Source organism: Pinus tabuliformis, chromosome 3_1, assembly GCF_031772625.1.
Source record: "Pinus tabuliformis cultivar Carrire ecotype Pingquan chromosome 3_1, CPIR1, whole genome shotgun sequence".
NCBI classification, from domain to species: Eukaryota; Viridiplantae; Streptophyta; class Pinopsida; order Pinales; family Pinaceae; genus Pinus; species Pinus tabuliformis.
This window is the reverse complement of record NC_142301.1, coordinates 448,361,606-448,376,827: the sequence shown is the minus strand read 5'-3', so window position 1 is coordinate 448,376,827 and position 15,222 is coordinate 448,361,606.

Below are 15,222 nucleotides of genomic sequence, written 5' to 3'. Positions count from 1 at the left end.
CAAGAAGTACATTAAAATATCGTGATGTAATTTTACTATATGGTGTCTTCCTATTATGTATGGATGTCATTCCTTAACTACATATAGTATGGCCAACATTTCTTTTTCATAGATTGGTATGCATAACTTCATTCCTTTAATTTCACTTCTTCCAAAGGAAAGATGATTTCTTTTTTGCATCTAACTTGCACAAATCCATTGGTTCGACGCATCAAACTCCAAATTGATTGGCTTTTTGAAGTTAAGTGTGGCCAAGATGTGATTTTTAAACATAGTCACTTTAAGTTCTTAAAAAGACTTGGTTGCTTATTTAATCAAAGAAAATGATTCCTTCTTCACTAATTTTGTTAGAGGCATTATTATTTGATAATAATTCTTGAAAAAATTCTAGTATTATTATATCAATCCTAAGAATCCCCTAATTTTCTTCAAGGTTGTACGATTTTACATTCCCTTAGAGATTATATTTTGTTAGGGTCTAATTTAACACCTTGAGATATAATATGACCCAAATATTCCATTTCTTGAACCATAAAGGAACTCTTGGAAGGATTTTTATATAGTTGTTCCCTTTCAAATAATGTTAAGATTGAGTCAACATGTTGCACACACTCTTCCCAAGGTTCGTTGAAGATAAGTATGTCATCAAAAAATGCTAACATAAATTTTCTAAGGAATAGTTTGGAAATAGAATTCATCAAGCTTTGAAATGTTGAAGGTGCATGAGTAAGTCCAAATCGAATAACCAAAGACTCATAATGAAATTCATGTGTTCTGAACGATATTTTAGGAATGTATACTTGCCTCATTCTAATCTTATGAATCAAAGAATGGAAATCCAACATATTAAAGAAAATTGCTCCATCCAATTCATCTAATAATTCATCAATAATAGGAATAGGAAACTTATCTCTAGTTATCATTTTATTGAGTTATTTGTATTATGGACACATACACCATGAACAATATTTTTTTATGACCATCACCACTAGTGAAGAGAAATAACTCGATTTAGGTTGAGTGATGCCAACCTATAGCATTTATTTAACCATACAGTCAATCTCACTCTTCTATGCATATGGGTACTTGTAAGGCCTCGTGTTAAGTGATACACTTCTAGGTTGTAGATCAGTAGAATCATCATGATATTGAGTTGGTGGAAGACCCTTATGCATCTCTCCAAATGCCTCAGAATAATTTTTTAGATATCCACTCAAGTAGAGGATATAGATGCCTGAACATATAATGAATAGAATCATGCAATTACACCATGGTGTCCATTTCTTACAAATTTTGGCATGCTATTAGAGCTTATCACCTTAAAGGGTTCCTTTGGATACCTATAAGCTCAATTTCCTTTCCTTTTAAGGAAATATCATGAAACTATATTGAAAATGAATGGTCATTGTTCCCAATGATTGTAACCATGGGACCCCTAATATAACGTTAACTCCACCCAATTGGATTACAATCATGGGACTATCCAATAAATAGTTCACATATTCATCTTAATGCTACGAAACTTCCTTCAATATTTTATGGTACCTCCATTTATAATCATTACTTGGAATTTTAGTGCTATATCTCCAAAGAATTAAGAAATTTTTCCAATTTATAATTAATGAAGTTATGGACAAATAGTTGTTGGAGCTCTCATGTTCCTTTATTCCTTTTGCGCATTGTTTCCTCTAACTGTCCAACTCAAAGGTCCCTCTAGAATATGCTCCGGAGGGGATTCACCCCCCTCTCATGGACCCTCCTAATGCTAATCCTTCTGTATTTTCTTTTTCTTCCCTCATTACATCATTGGGGCCTCCTCGTATTCACACCTCTATTTCAAAATTTGTGAAACAACTCGATGAAATCCTTGAAATAGAGTTGTGTCCAACCCTTTCTCGTAAAGTTTCTCTCTCCTTGGTTGACGGTGGTCTAGTTGGTTAGTTCACTGGCCTCTAGCCCTCCTAAGAGATAGTCTAAAAATCAATTGAAAGAAACTAGGTGGATAAGATCCAAGGGAAAATCTCCATTCGTTTTTGTGGCAGTGGATTCTTCAAATTTTACTTTGAATCTAAAGAAGATCGAGACTTGATCTTCAGATACTCCATGGATACAAGGGGTCTATACCTGAATAGATGGATCGCTGGTTTTGATCCTGAGCTTGATGTACCTAATGCAGTTCCAACTTGGGTTCTCCTTCCCCATATTCCTCTTCATTATTGGGGAGATGAATCAATTAAGGCTATAGGAAACACCTTTGGGAAATACATAGACATAAGTGATCCAATGGAAAACCTTCATGCATGTGCTCAATTTTGCGATGAAGTCGACTTTGGAAAGGGATTACCAAAAGAAATGAATATAAAATTCAACCATTGGACTCACATGTTGGCATTTTGGCACAGGTGTGGCACTATGATACAGGTGTTGTCCTTGATGGCAACTCTCTTTGATGACAGATCTCCGTTCAGACTATAGAATGAAGAGAAATCTCATATACGCAGGTTAATTAAGTCAAAGTGGCGTATACACGCTGGTGATATGCATACTAAGTCGCGTATACGCATGAGAGCTATATATGAAGGCGCGTATACACGCAGATGCATGAACAGAAAAGGGCGTATATGTCGGGAAGTTTCCTTTTGGTCCATGGTAGTTAGTCCTCGGTACTTGTGCCCATGTCTTTGGACCAAAGTACCTCGACAGACGTGTAGATCTCTAGTTTTGAAGTTGATGGTTTTGGCTCTTGGTATTGAGCAAGGCCTAAAGCTATATAAGGAGAAGAAGATCATTAGGCAAAATCATCTTTTGAAAAGGCTTGAATATCTGAAAAGAAAGAGATCTGATATGCAGGTTCTGGGTTGCTTGATCTAAGCTAAGGAGAGATCACATCGGTTGATGGAAGACTAGATCTAAGGATAGATCGGGATCTAATGGTTTGAAATGCACTATTATGATATGGTTGATTATGCATATTTCTAGATCTGCATACTGTCGCAATATTATGTTCTGGGTCTAACTGATGTCTGGTACAGCTGCAAGTTGAGAGAATTTATTTTTAGATCTGTACGCAGGTTGGCTTCGGTGAAAGCGCGTGTATACGCGGGTTTCGCTCATTGAAGTAGCGTATATCTTTTGAAGCTTGATTTTTGGGTTTACAGTTGGGTCTGACTGTTATTGCAGAGTTCTGTAGTCTGCTCTGTGTTCTGGTAACTGGTGATTGACAGGGTTCAGTGGTTCAGTGATTCAAAGTTTGATGATGCTAGTATTGGTTGGTTTTATGCTTCAATGATCTATTGTGAAAGTTGAATGAATTGTGGTCTTCAGATTGTAATGTTGTGCTTCAGGAATATCCAGTCTGAAAATGTATGAAAGGTGGTACCTGAAAGAAAGAAGATTGTAGGCCAGCACCTACGTACTAGTATCTTGGCTAGTACAAGAGCAAAGGGGGTTGGAGCTCCCTTCCAAGGAAGTTTGGAGAACGAGAGAAGGTTGTAGCCTTCTGCAGGTTGTAGCCTGCGTACTGGTATAAGGCTGCACCAGTACAAAAATATTGTAAACTGAAGTTTCATATTAAAGAAAGATAGAGACGACTTGCAGCAGGTGGTTTTCACCCACATTGGGTTTCCACCTTATATCTTGGTGTTCATGTGTGTGGTTTCTATGTGATCTGTTCTACTGCATCTGTTTACTCTTAATATGGTGAATAATGTCCTCATGCACTTAACTGAAGATAAACTGACTGAATTATAAGATTTCTAGTTATACGTTGTTTTCTTTATACATAGTTGCGTGTACACGCTGGTTCACTTAACGAAAGTTGCGTATATGTTTCTGAGCATTGAAAAAGTTTTATAGTTCTGATAATACTGATTCACCCCCCCTCTCAGTATTATTTCCAACAATTGGTATCAGAGCAGGTCCTTCAGAGAAGCTTGATCGCTTGAAGGTAGATCGTTCATCATGAGCAACTACGAGAGAGAAGCATCAATCAGGCCACCCGTTTTCGATGGGACAAACTTCAATTATTGGAAGGTAAGAGTTACTGCATTTCTTCAATCTCTTGGTACAGAAGTTTGGGACATTGTAGAAACAGGCTACGCTTTTCCTTCAGCTACTCCTACAGATGCAGCGGAGAAGAAGAAGTATGAAACAAATGCGAAAGCAGTCAGTACTCTATTAGGAAGTATATCTCAAATGGAATTCATGAAGGTAATGCACTTCAAATCCGCAAAAGAGATATGGGACAAAATGGTCACGAGCTATGAAGGAGATGAACAGGTAAAATGTGCTAAACTTCAAACTCTCAGGATTCAGTATGAGACTCTCAAGATGTATAATGATGAAAGTGTGGCTAATTATTTTCTTCGGGTAGATGAGATTGTTAATTGTATGAAAAATTTGGGTGAAGAAATAAAAGAGGCTACAGTAATTGAAAAGGTTCTAAGATCATTGTCCCCCAAGTTTGAATCTAAAGTGTCTGCAATAGAAGAAAAGGAAAATCTCCGAATTCTCACTATGTCTCAGCTACATGGAATTCTAACTGCTTATGAAATGAGAAAGGGAGGTCCATCAGATAGAAGGGAAGCTGCTTTCAAGGCATCAGGCAAAGACGATTATTATGAAGCAAGCCATGCTCCAGAAGAAGAGGAAGAAGAATCAAATTTTGTCAGAAATCTTCAAAGGGGTTCTGGAAGGTTCAGAGGTAAGCTACCTTTCAAATGATTTGCTTGTGGAAGAGTAGGTCATGATGCTGCAAAATGTCCTTATAAGGATAAAGGAAAGGAACCTGCTAGATGGAACAAGAAACAAAGTACAAATAAGAAAAGCTACTACACCCATGAAGATAGTGATGGTTTATCAAACAGTGATGAAGATGAACAAGGTAATAAATATAAGTTGTTAATGGCGTTTGAAGATGATGATTATATGGATGCTGTAGATGTGGATAACCTTTATGATGAAATTACTAGACTCAAGAGGTGTATAGAAGAAAAGAATGTGATCATTGATACTTTACAATTTCAAATTGATGAAAAGGAAAAACATCTTGAAAAATTGGAATGTGAGATTGTTTGTCTTAGAAAGGAGATTGAGAAAACCAAAGCAATTAACCTTAAGTTTGTTAAAGGATCTGAAACCTTGGATGAGATTATCAATGTGCAGCGATCTCCTCTGATCAAGACAGGTCTTGGATATAATGGAGAAACATCTCAAGCCTCTACCTCTAAAAGTTATCTTGATGCAGCAAGGAGAAGCGAGCAAAGGCCAAATAAAAGTCATCAGGTGAATCAGGGACAGTTTATCTCAAGAACAAATAAAGACCATCAAGAAATTCAAGGACAAACTGCCTTAAGGACAAACAGAAGCTACAATCAGCCACAGGTAAAATCTTCCAAATTTACTCCAAGAATGAATGTGAATAGAAGCTACAATCGGGTGGATGATAGATCTGATTATCGCAGAAGTTTCTTTAATGGTCAATGCTTTTCTTGCCATAACTTCGGTCACAAAGCAGCTCAGTGTGTTGCCTACAAGACAATCATGACTAGAGAAGCTCAAAAGCAAGGGAGAATGACTGAAACCATGAAAAGGACTTATAACAACTTTTCGGTTCTTGAAAATGAAGTTGAATGCTCTATTTGTAATAACTTCGGTCATGAAGACTCTGAATGCAGGAGCAGGTTCCGGAAGACAACTCAACAAACCTCAAATGTCAGAACATGGAGAATAAAGGAACCGCAACCAGAAAGATGTGGGATAGCCTTTTATGCAGAAGGTCAAGAAAGTCTATGGTACATTGACAGCGGATGTTCGAAGCATATGACAGGGGACAAAGAAAAGCTTGAGTCATATACTGCATTAGAAAAGGGGAAGAAAGTCTCTTTTGGAAACGATATCTCTGCAGCCATAAAAGGAAAAGGTGTTGCTCCATTGAAAGAGAAGGTCAAAGCAGGAAATGTTTTATATGTTGATGGATTGAAGCATAATCTTCTGAGTGTCAGTCAGATGTGCGATCAAGGAACAGAGGTAACATTTAGATCAAATGGATGTTGTGTTCGCGATCTTGATACAGGTAAAACAGTGCTCAAGGGAAGAAGGACTCCAAATAATCTATATATCTTTGAGGAAAGACAACAATGCTACTTGAGCAAGGATGATGAACATTAGCTATGGCATCGGAGGTTGGGGCATCTAAGCTTTTCACAAATAAGAAAAGCATGCAAATATCAGGCAATTCGTGGTCTTCCAGATATCAAAATTCCAGACAACACCATATGCAAATCTTGTCAGTTTGGAAAGCAAACCAGAGCTAACTTTCCAGAGAAGGAAGGATCAGCTAGCATGCCTCTTGAGCTAGTCCATACAGATGTATGTGGTCCATTTAGGAAAAGGACACCTCGAGGAGAAGAATATCTGATATTATTCATTGATGATTTCTCAAGGTTTGTTTGGTTAGGGCTTATGAAGCACAAAGATGAAGCATTCGAAAAATTCAAATCCTTCAAAGCTTTGGTTGAAAATGAATCAGGACACAAAATTAAGTGCCTCAGATCCGACAGAGGTGGGGAGTTCACCTCAAATGAATTTTTCGATTTCTGTGATGAACATGGGATAAGAAGAGAATTCTCTACAGCTAGAACTCCTCAGCAAAATGGGGTTGTGGAAAGAATGAACAGAACTATCCAACAAATGGCTCGTGCTATGCTCGATGAATCAGGTACTCCTGCAACCTTCTGGGGTGAAGCTGCACATGCTGCTGTTATTATTCTTAACAAAAGAAATGTCCAAGTAAACAGCACTCAAACACCTCATGAGCTCTGGAGTGGTAAGACTCCTTCGGTGAAGCACTTCAAAATCTTTGGGAGCAAATGTTATATTAAGAATACTGATGAGCAACTTGGAAAACTTGAACCAAGAGCAGATGAAGGTATTCTTCTTGGTTATTCTCCATATAGCAAAGCATACAAATGCTACAATAAAAGACTTGGGAGAATTGTGGATAGCATTGATGTAGTGGTTGATGAGAAGGGATACATTCCTAGGCAAATTCATCGTGAAGACATTGAAGAAGATGAAGACTATCCTCAAAAGCAGAATGATGAAGAAGAAGAACCTCAAGAAGAGGAAGAACCTCAAGAAGAGGAAGAACCTCAAGAAGAACCAGAGGAGCAGACAAGAATAGAAGAGAAGACTCCATCCAGATATGTTCAAAAGAATCATCCAGAATCTCAGATTGTGGGGCAGAAAGAAGCAGGAATACAAACAAGAAGAACACTTGCAGAAGCTTCAAGCTATTTAGCGTTACTATCTTCCACTGAACCACAAAATGTGAAAGAAGCATGCAAAGATGAATGTTGGGTCAAAGCAATGGATGAAGAACTTGAGCAGATAGAAAAGAACAACACTTGGGAACTGGTCCCTAGACCAAAAGATAAGAATGTCATAGGGACAAAATGGGTCTTCAAAAATAAATTGAATGAAAATGGAGAAGTAATTAGAAACAAGGCCAGACTTGTTTGTAAAGCGTATGCGCAGCAATAAGGAATAGATTTTGAAGAGACCTTTGCTCCTGTGGCAAGACTTGAGGCCATCCGAATGTTCCTTGCTCTCTCAAGCTTTCAAAACTTCAAGGTATTTCAAATGGACGTGAAATCAGCCTTTCTGAATGGAGACTTAGAAGAAGAAGTGTATATTGAGCAGCCAGATGGTTTCATTCTTGGGAATGATCCAAATCTTGTATGCAGATTGAAAAAGGCTCTCTATGGACTCAAACAAGCTCCAAGGGCTTGGTACTATCGGTTGGACAAATATCTTCACCAACAAGGCTTTTCAAAAGGATCAGCAGATAGCAATCTCTATATAAAAGTTGAAAATAACAAATTGCTAATTCTTGTTGTTTATGTAGATGATATTATCTTTGGCAGCAATGAAGAGACTATGAGTCAAAACTTTGCCTTGGTTATGCAGAAAGAATTCGAAATGTCACTTCTTGGAGAATTGACATATTTTCTTGGATTGCAAATCCAACAAAATGAAGGAGGTATCTTCTTGTCTCAAACCAAATACCTCAAGCAGATCTTGAAGAAGTATGGCATGGAAGAGTCAAAGCCAGTATGTACACCCATGGTTACAGGTTGCAGCCTCAGTGCAAATGATGAATCAGCAGCAGTTCACCAACCCACTTATAGATCCATGATTGGGAGTTTGCTTTATTTGACAGGTACCCGACCAGATATTACACATGCAGTAGGAATTGTTGGAAGATTTCAAGCCAACCCAAAGGAAACTCATCTTCAGGCTATCAAAAGAATCTTCAAGTATCTTCAAGGGACCCAAAACTATGGCTTATGGTATCCTAGAAATACAGATCTCACTCTTCACGCTTACACAGATGCAGATTGGGCTGGAAGTGTGGATGATAGGAAAAGGACAAGTGGTGGTGCTTTCTTCATGGGTTCCAGATTAGTATCTTGGTTCAGCAAGAAACAGAGTTCGATTGCCTTATCTACAGCGGAAGCAGAATATGTGGCTGCGGCATCTTGTTGCACACAACTTCTTTGGATGATGCAGACCTTGCAGGACTTTCAAATCACTTGCACTCCACCAGTCTCTATCTAATGTGATAATACAAGTGCAATCAGCATTTCAAAGAATCCAGTCATGCACTCAAAGACCAAGCACATACCAATCAAGTATCATTTTCTTCGGGAGCAAGTGCTTGAGCAGAAGGTCAAGTTGGAGTATGTTCCTTCTAAGGAACAAGTTGCTGATATTCTCACAAAACCACTGCCCAGGGAAACTTTTGAATATCTCAGACAAAAGCTGGGAGTAGTTGATGCTTCATCCTGCTGTTGAAGATTGTTTGTTCTACAGAAAAGTTGGTATACGCAAGTTATGTAAGGGATATCCGCTTGGTGTACGCTTGTTGCAGAAAGTATGACCGCGTACATACGCTGGTTTATGCAGGAGAAATCGCGTATATGCAGTTCTGAACAGCAAGGGCAAACTCTGGTTTAAAAAGGTCTGAGATGGGTATGTCAGAATTCTTCAGGCACGGTTTCAGGGGGTGCAGCAGGCACAGGTTCAGGGGGAGCAGCTTAAAAGTCTCATAAAGCATTGTTGGCATTTAGATGTTTTGGTTGTTGGTTTCAGGAGAAGGAGCTCAGACAGAAATCTTGGTTGCTGATCTAAAAGGATGTTTATCAGGTGCTGCTGGTGACTTTCATAAGTCTTGGTCTAGATCTGTTGTCTCTGTGTCATGTATCTCTTTTGTGATATCTCTTTTATGGTGTCAAGGTCATGTAACGGCCTATGTTGGTTTCCCCACTATGCCTGGGATGAATGATGTAATATAATTTGTTGTTTCTGATGTGTCCCCTCTTGGTAGGGAGTATGGATGTATGTATTGAGTCTTTTGGTGATAGGAAGGTCCCTTATGGTGTATCAGTCTTGGTTCTTGTTGAAGAACATCTTTTGCAGATCTGGCCTACAGTCAGGGGGAGCATGATTCAGCACAGCCAAGCAGAGGTATCAGCATGTACTCAGGGGGAGCACAGCCCTTTGCCCTTGATGACAAAGGGGGAGAATGATTCTAAGGATCTTGAGGTTGCCATCAAGTCCAAAGGGGGAGATTGTTGGCATTTTGGCACAGGTGTGGCGCTATGATACAGGTGTTGTCCTTGATGGCAACTCTCTTTGATGACAGATCTCCGTTCAGACTACAGAATGAAGAGAAATCTCATATACGCAGGTTAATTAAGTCAAAGTGGCATATACACGCTGGTGATATGCATACTAAGTCGCGTATACGCAGGAGAGCTATATATGAAGGCGCGTATACACGCAGATGCATGAACAGAAAAGGGCGTATATGTCGGGAAGTTTCCTTTTGGTCCATGGTAGTTAGTCCTCGGTACTTGTGCCCATGTCTTTGGACCAAAGTACCTCGACAGACGTGTAGATCTCTAGTTTTGAAGTTGATGGTTTTGGATTTCTATGGTTTTGGCTCTTGGTATTGAGCAAGGCCTAAAGCTATATAAGGAGAAGAAGATCATTAGGCAAAATCATCTTTTGAAAAGGCTTGAATATCTGAAAAGAAAGAGATCTGATATGCAGGTTCTGGGTTGCTTGATCTAAGCTAAGGAGAGATCACATCGGTTGATGGAAGACTAGATCTAAGGATAGATCGGGATCTAATGGTTTGAAATGCACTATTATGATATGGTTGATTATGCGTATTTCTAGATCTGCATACTGTCGCAATATTATGTTCTGGGTCTAACTGATGTCTGGTACAGCTGCAAGTTGAGAGAATTTATTTTTAGATCTGTAGGCAGGTTGGCTTCGGTGAAAGCGCGTGTATACGCGGGTTTCGCTCATTGAAGTAGCGTATATCTTTTGAAGCTTGATTTTTGGGTTTACAGTTGGGTCTGACTGTTATTGCAGAGTTCTGTAGTCTGCTCTGTGTTCTGGTAACTGGTGATTGACAGGGTTCAGTGGTTCAGTGATTCAAAGTTTGATGATGCTAGTATTGGTTGGTTTTATGCTTCAATGATCTATTGTGAAAGTTGAATGAATTGTGGTCTTCAGATTGTAATGTTGTGCTTCAGGAATATCCAGTCTGAAAATGTATGAAAGGTGGTACCTGAAAGAAAGAAGATTGTAGGCCAGCACCTACGTACTAGTATCTTGGCTAGTACAAGAGCAAAGGGGGTTGGAGCTCCCTTCCAAGGAAGTTTGGAGAACGAGAGAAGGTTGTAGCCTTCTGCAGGTTGTAGCCTGCGTACTGGTATAAGGCTGCACCAGTACAAAAAGATTGTAAACTGAAGTTTCATATTAAAGAAAGATAGAGACGACTTGCAGCAGGTGGTTTTCACCCACATTGGGTTTCCACCTTATATCTTGGTGTTCATGTGTGTGGTTTCTATGTGATCTGTTCTACTGCATCTGTTTACTCTTAATATGGTGAATAATGTCCTCATGCACTTAACTGAAGATAAACTGACTGAATTATAAGATTTCTAGTTATACGCTGTTTTCTTTATACACAGTTGCGTGTACACGCTGGTTCACTTAACGAAAGTTGCGTATATGTTTCTGAGCATTGAAAAAGTTTTATAGTTCTGATAATACTGATTCACCCCCCCTCTCAGTATTATTTCCAACATCACATACAACAATTGGAATATGAACAACTCCCCTTCAAATGAAAGGTATGTCATGAATATGGTTATTTTGCAAATAGATGCTAAAAAAAAGTGGTTGAAGAACCCGAAGAAACTCAGGAACCACAATAGGAAACAACCAAACATAAAAAAATAGGAAATAAATCATCATATCTTGTATCTTCCTCCATCCCTAACCCCTCCTCTCTCGAAGTTCCTTCTCCCCCCTCTCTTTCCTCTAATCCTTTCCCCCCCAACAATCAATTCTCTCATTTATACCCTCTTGAGGATGGGTATTTTCTCTCTCCCTGCTCTCCTTCCCCACCCTTCCTCCCTCCTCCCAAAGCCCTTCTCCATATTCCCCCTCTCTCCTCCCCTTCGCCCGCTTTATTAAAAATATGAAACTACGGTAAAATTCCACTTTGGATTACTCATTTTATGGAGATGATAATGAAATTGAGTTCCTCTTTCAAAGAGGACCAAAATCGACCTAAAGATCACCTTATTCGGACAAGTAGAAGTTGATTTTTGATTTTGTGCACCCACTCAAGGATATTTTATTAGGTCGGCCTCAATATCAAATGGACATTGTTGGACACCCCTAGAAGCCTGTGAGTATAGGTGAATTTGAATGTCATTTGGACATCACAACATCAAGAATATTATTCTCTTCTATCTAATTTGGTTCGGTACATTGGCAAAAGAAAAAGGTCATACAGAGATCTGAAGTCTTAGATTCGAAGCTCACACAAAATTAGGGTTTTTGTTCTGGACATTGACACAACACTGAGGAATTTCATCCCTAAATGAAAGCATGTTATTGGCAAGAAAGAGTCTAGGAAGCTATAGTCTCTCTCATTCTAACTTGAATGGAGTGTCTAGGGGTTTGACTACAATTGACCATCCTTTGAAGTTTTTTGAAGTTGTCTGAATTTTGATCAAGTTGTATTTGATATATTATGCTACTGTAAACTGTTTTTTGAAGTTGTTAGGTTTTAATAGTAATCATATTGTATTGGACTCATTGTACTCTCTACCGAACGTTCATGAAAATCTAATAGAGCAAGAATTTGGAAGGCTTTCCCCCTTCTGGGGTTTTTCCTCGATCTTTGACCAAATATGGTGTCTCTTTTTGATGCGATGATTGTATTATTTGTCATTACATATATTGTTCTATCTAAAATTACTTTTGATGAATGGATTGTACTTGGAAATATTGCTAATATCACTAATTAATGTTTTAAATTGGTCTAAGTAGTTGATACAACATAGAAAAATATGACAATTAACATGGTATCAGAGCTAAGGTGAAGGACAAGCCCAAAAGGAGAAAAGCCTTGAAGCACTCATCTTTGGAAAGTTGAAAGCACTGATCTAGTCAAAGTCAATATGACTTCCTTCTTCAAGAGTGATGAGAAGATAGGTGACTCATCTAATTTTTTTGCATGGAAAGTTAGGTTGGATATCAATGATGATAACAATGATTTTTGGACAACATTCAAGGAAAGGTACTTGAGCCTCCAGAGAATGCATCCACTATTGCCAAGAACAAGCACAAGAAAGGTGAGTTGAAAGAAAAACAAATTATAGCTGATGGTTTACAAGATAATCTACATGCATATGTTGGAAACTTGAGAAGGTCTAAAGACATGTATGATAAGGTAGCTAGCATGTTTGAGATAAAAAAATTGAATGAAATCCTCACCTTGAAAGATCAATTAAAAGACATTAAGATGAATAAAGGAGAGTCCATACAATCCTACATAATGACGATCTCTCATGTTAGAGATCAATTGCTAAGATTTGGAGAAGATGTGCCTAACAAGGAACTAGTGGTCGTGACTCTAATAGGTCTCCCCTCTATTTGGGAAACATTCATCACTACTATAAGAAACACAAATGTCCTCCATTCATTTGATGAAATTGTTTGAAATATCACTAAAGAAGAGTCAAGGATGATAGGAAGAGGAAGGATTCAAAAGCATCAATAAGGAGAACCCGCTGCATAATTTGCTCATGAAAAGAAGAAGAAGAAGAAAGGGAAAGGAGGTCCATCAAATTCAAGAATGCCTCCTCCTCGAAACTATGGTGGAAGAAAGGAATATGTGAAAATTGAATGCTACAATTTCCAGAAGAAAGGGAATTATGTTCAATATTGCCCCAGAAAGAATAATGGACCATGATATAGTACTAGAAGCAACAACAATAATTTCAATGATCAAAGAAGGAGAGATGACTGAAGGAATGACCGCAATGGTAGAAATGATAGAATAGGAAGCTCCAAGTGACCATGAAGATCATCCTCCACAAAATAAGTCAAAATTCTCCAGGTATGAAAGTAATGTTGCAAATAAATATGAATATATTCTTATTTCTATAGGTTTTAACCCCATACAGAAATTACCTACATACGAATTCTAAAACACAGAAAATAAACAATGAGAGAGCATAACACATAAAACACATATACACATAGATTTCCACCTGGATCCCAAAACCAAGACTACCAACTTGATTTTTCATTATGTTCCTTTCAATGTTACCTGCAACCCTCAAACCCACTGTGACCCCCCCGTTACGCAATCAGCGCAACGAAAGGGGGGCTCTGCCCCCCTTCTAACCCCTCTGTTAACTATGTGGGACAGTCGTGGAAAGAATATAACACAACCCAAAATTCTCCCACTTGTTGTTTTCATTCCACAAGGGGCCACAAGAGAGCTCGGTCATTTATCCAATCCTGCAACACCCATTGTTTCTCTACACCAAGAGAACTTCTTAGAGCTCATAGATTTTGTCAATGCACCTGCAGTATTCTTCAAAGTGTCCACCTTTACCAACACCACCTTTTTGTCTTCTATCATATCCCTCACAAAGTGATACTGAACATCAATGTTCTTTGTCTTTGAATGATATGCAGGGTTCTTTGCCAAGAAAATTGCACTTTGGCTGTCACAATCTATCCTTATAGATCCCTATACTAACCCCATACTTGAACATAATCTCTGCAACCAAATTGCTTCCTTGCTTGCATGAGTGGCTGCCATGTATTCTATCTTTGTAGTTGATAGTGCTACTACAGATTGCTTCTTACTCATCCAACTAATTGCACCTCCAAATAGGTTAAACACATACCCACTTGTAGATCTTCTTTGATCCATATCTCCAGCCCAGTCGGCATCAACAAAGCCATGAATATCCAACACTCTTTCCAATCCTGGTCTTCCTTGGCAGCACAAACCATAATCACTAGTGCCACGCAAATACCTGTAAACCCGCTTCACTACTGTCCAGTGCTCCTTCCCTGGTTTTGACATAAACCTACTCAATACTCCCACTGCATGTGAAATGTCTAGTCTAGTACAAACCATTTCATACATCAGGCTACCGACTGCACTTGCATATGGAACACGGGACATGTCCTCTTCCTCTTGATGTGTCTTGGGATACTGTTCAGTAGATAACTTTACACCTACAGGAATAGGAACCTTCACCGGTTTACTATCCTGCATATTAAACCTCTGCAATATTGTCTCAACATACTTCCTCTGGTTTAACCAAAGCTTCCTCTTTGTCCGATCTCTTTTAATTTCCATGCCCAAAATGTAGTTTGCAGCACCAAGATCTTGTTGGGTTGTGTTATATTCTTTCCACGACTAGCCCGCATAGTTAACTGAGGGGTTAGAAGGGGGGAGGATCCCCCCCTTTGTTGCACCGATTGCGTAGCAGGAGGGTCACAGGGTGTTTGAGGGGTGTAAGTAACCCCACTCTATGGGGTCCGGGGTAGCACCCCGAAAAATTTTGTTTTTGGACCATATATTAGGTTGAGCGGACCTACCGATTGTTTTGTGCATGATTTTTCACACATGGTTTTGGATGCAATGGTTTTTGGTCCACGGTTTTGGATGTGATGGTTTTCGGTCCATGGTATTGGATGCTTCGGCATGTATAAATATGTATTGTAACATTGAAAGGAACATAATGAAAAATCAAGTTGGTAGTCCTAGTTTTGGGATCCAGGGGAAAATCTTTGTGTATATGTGTTTTATGTGTGATTCTC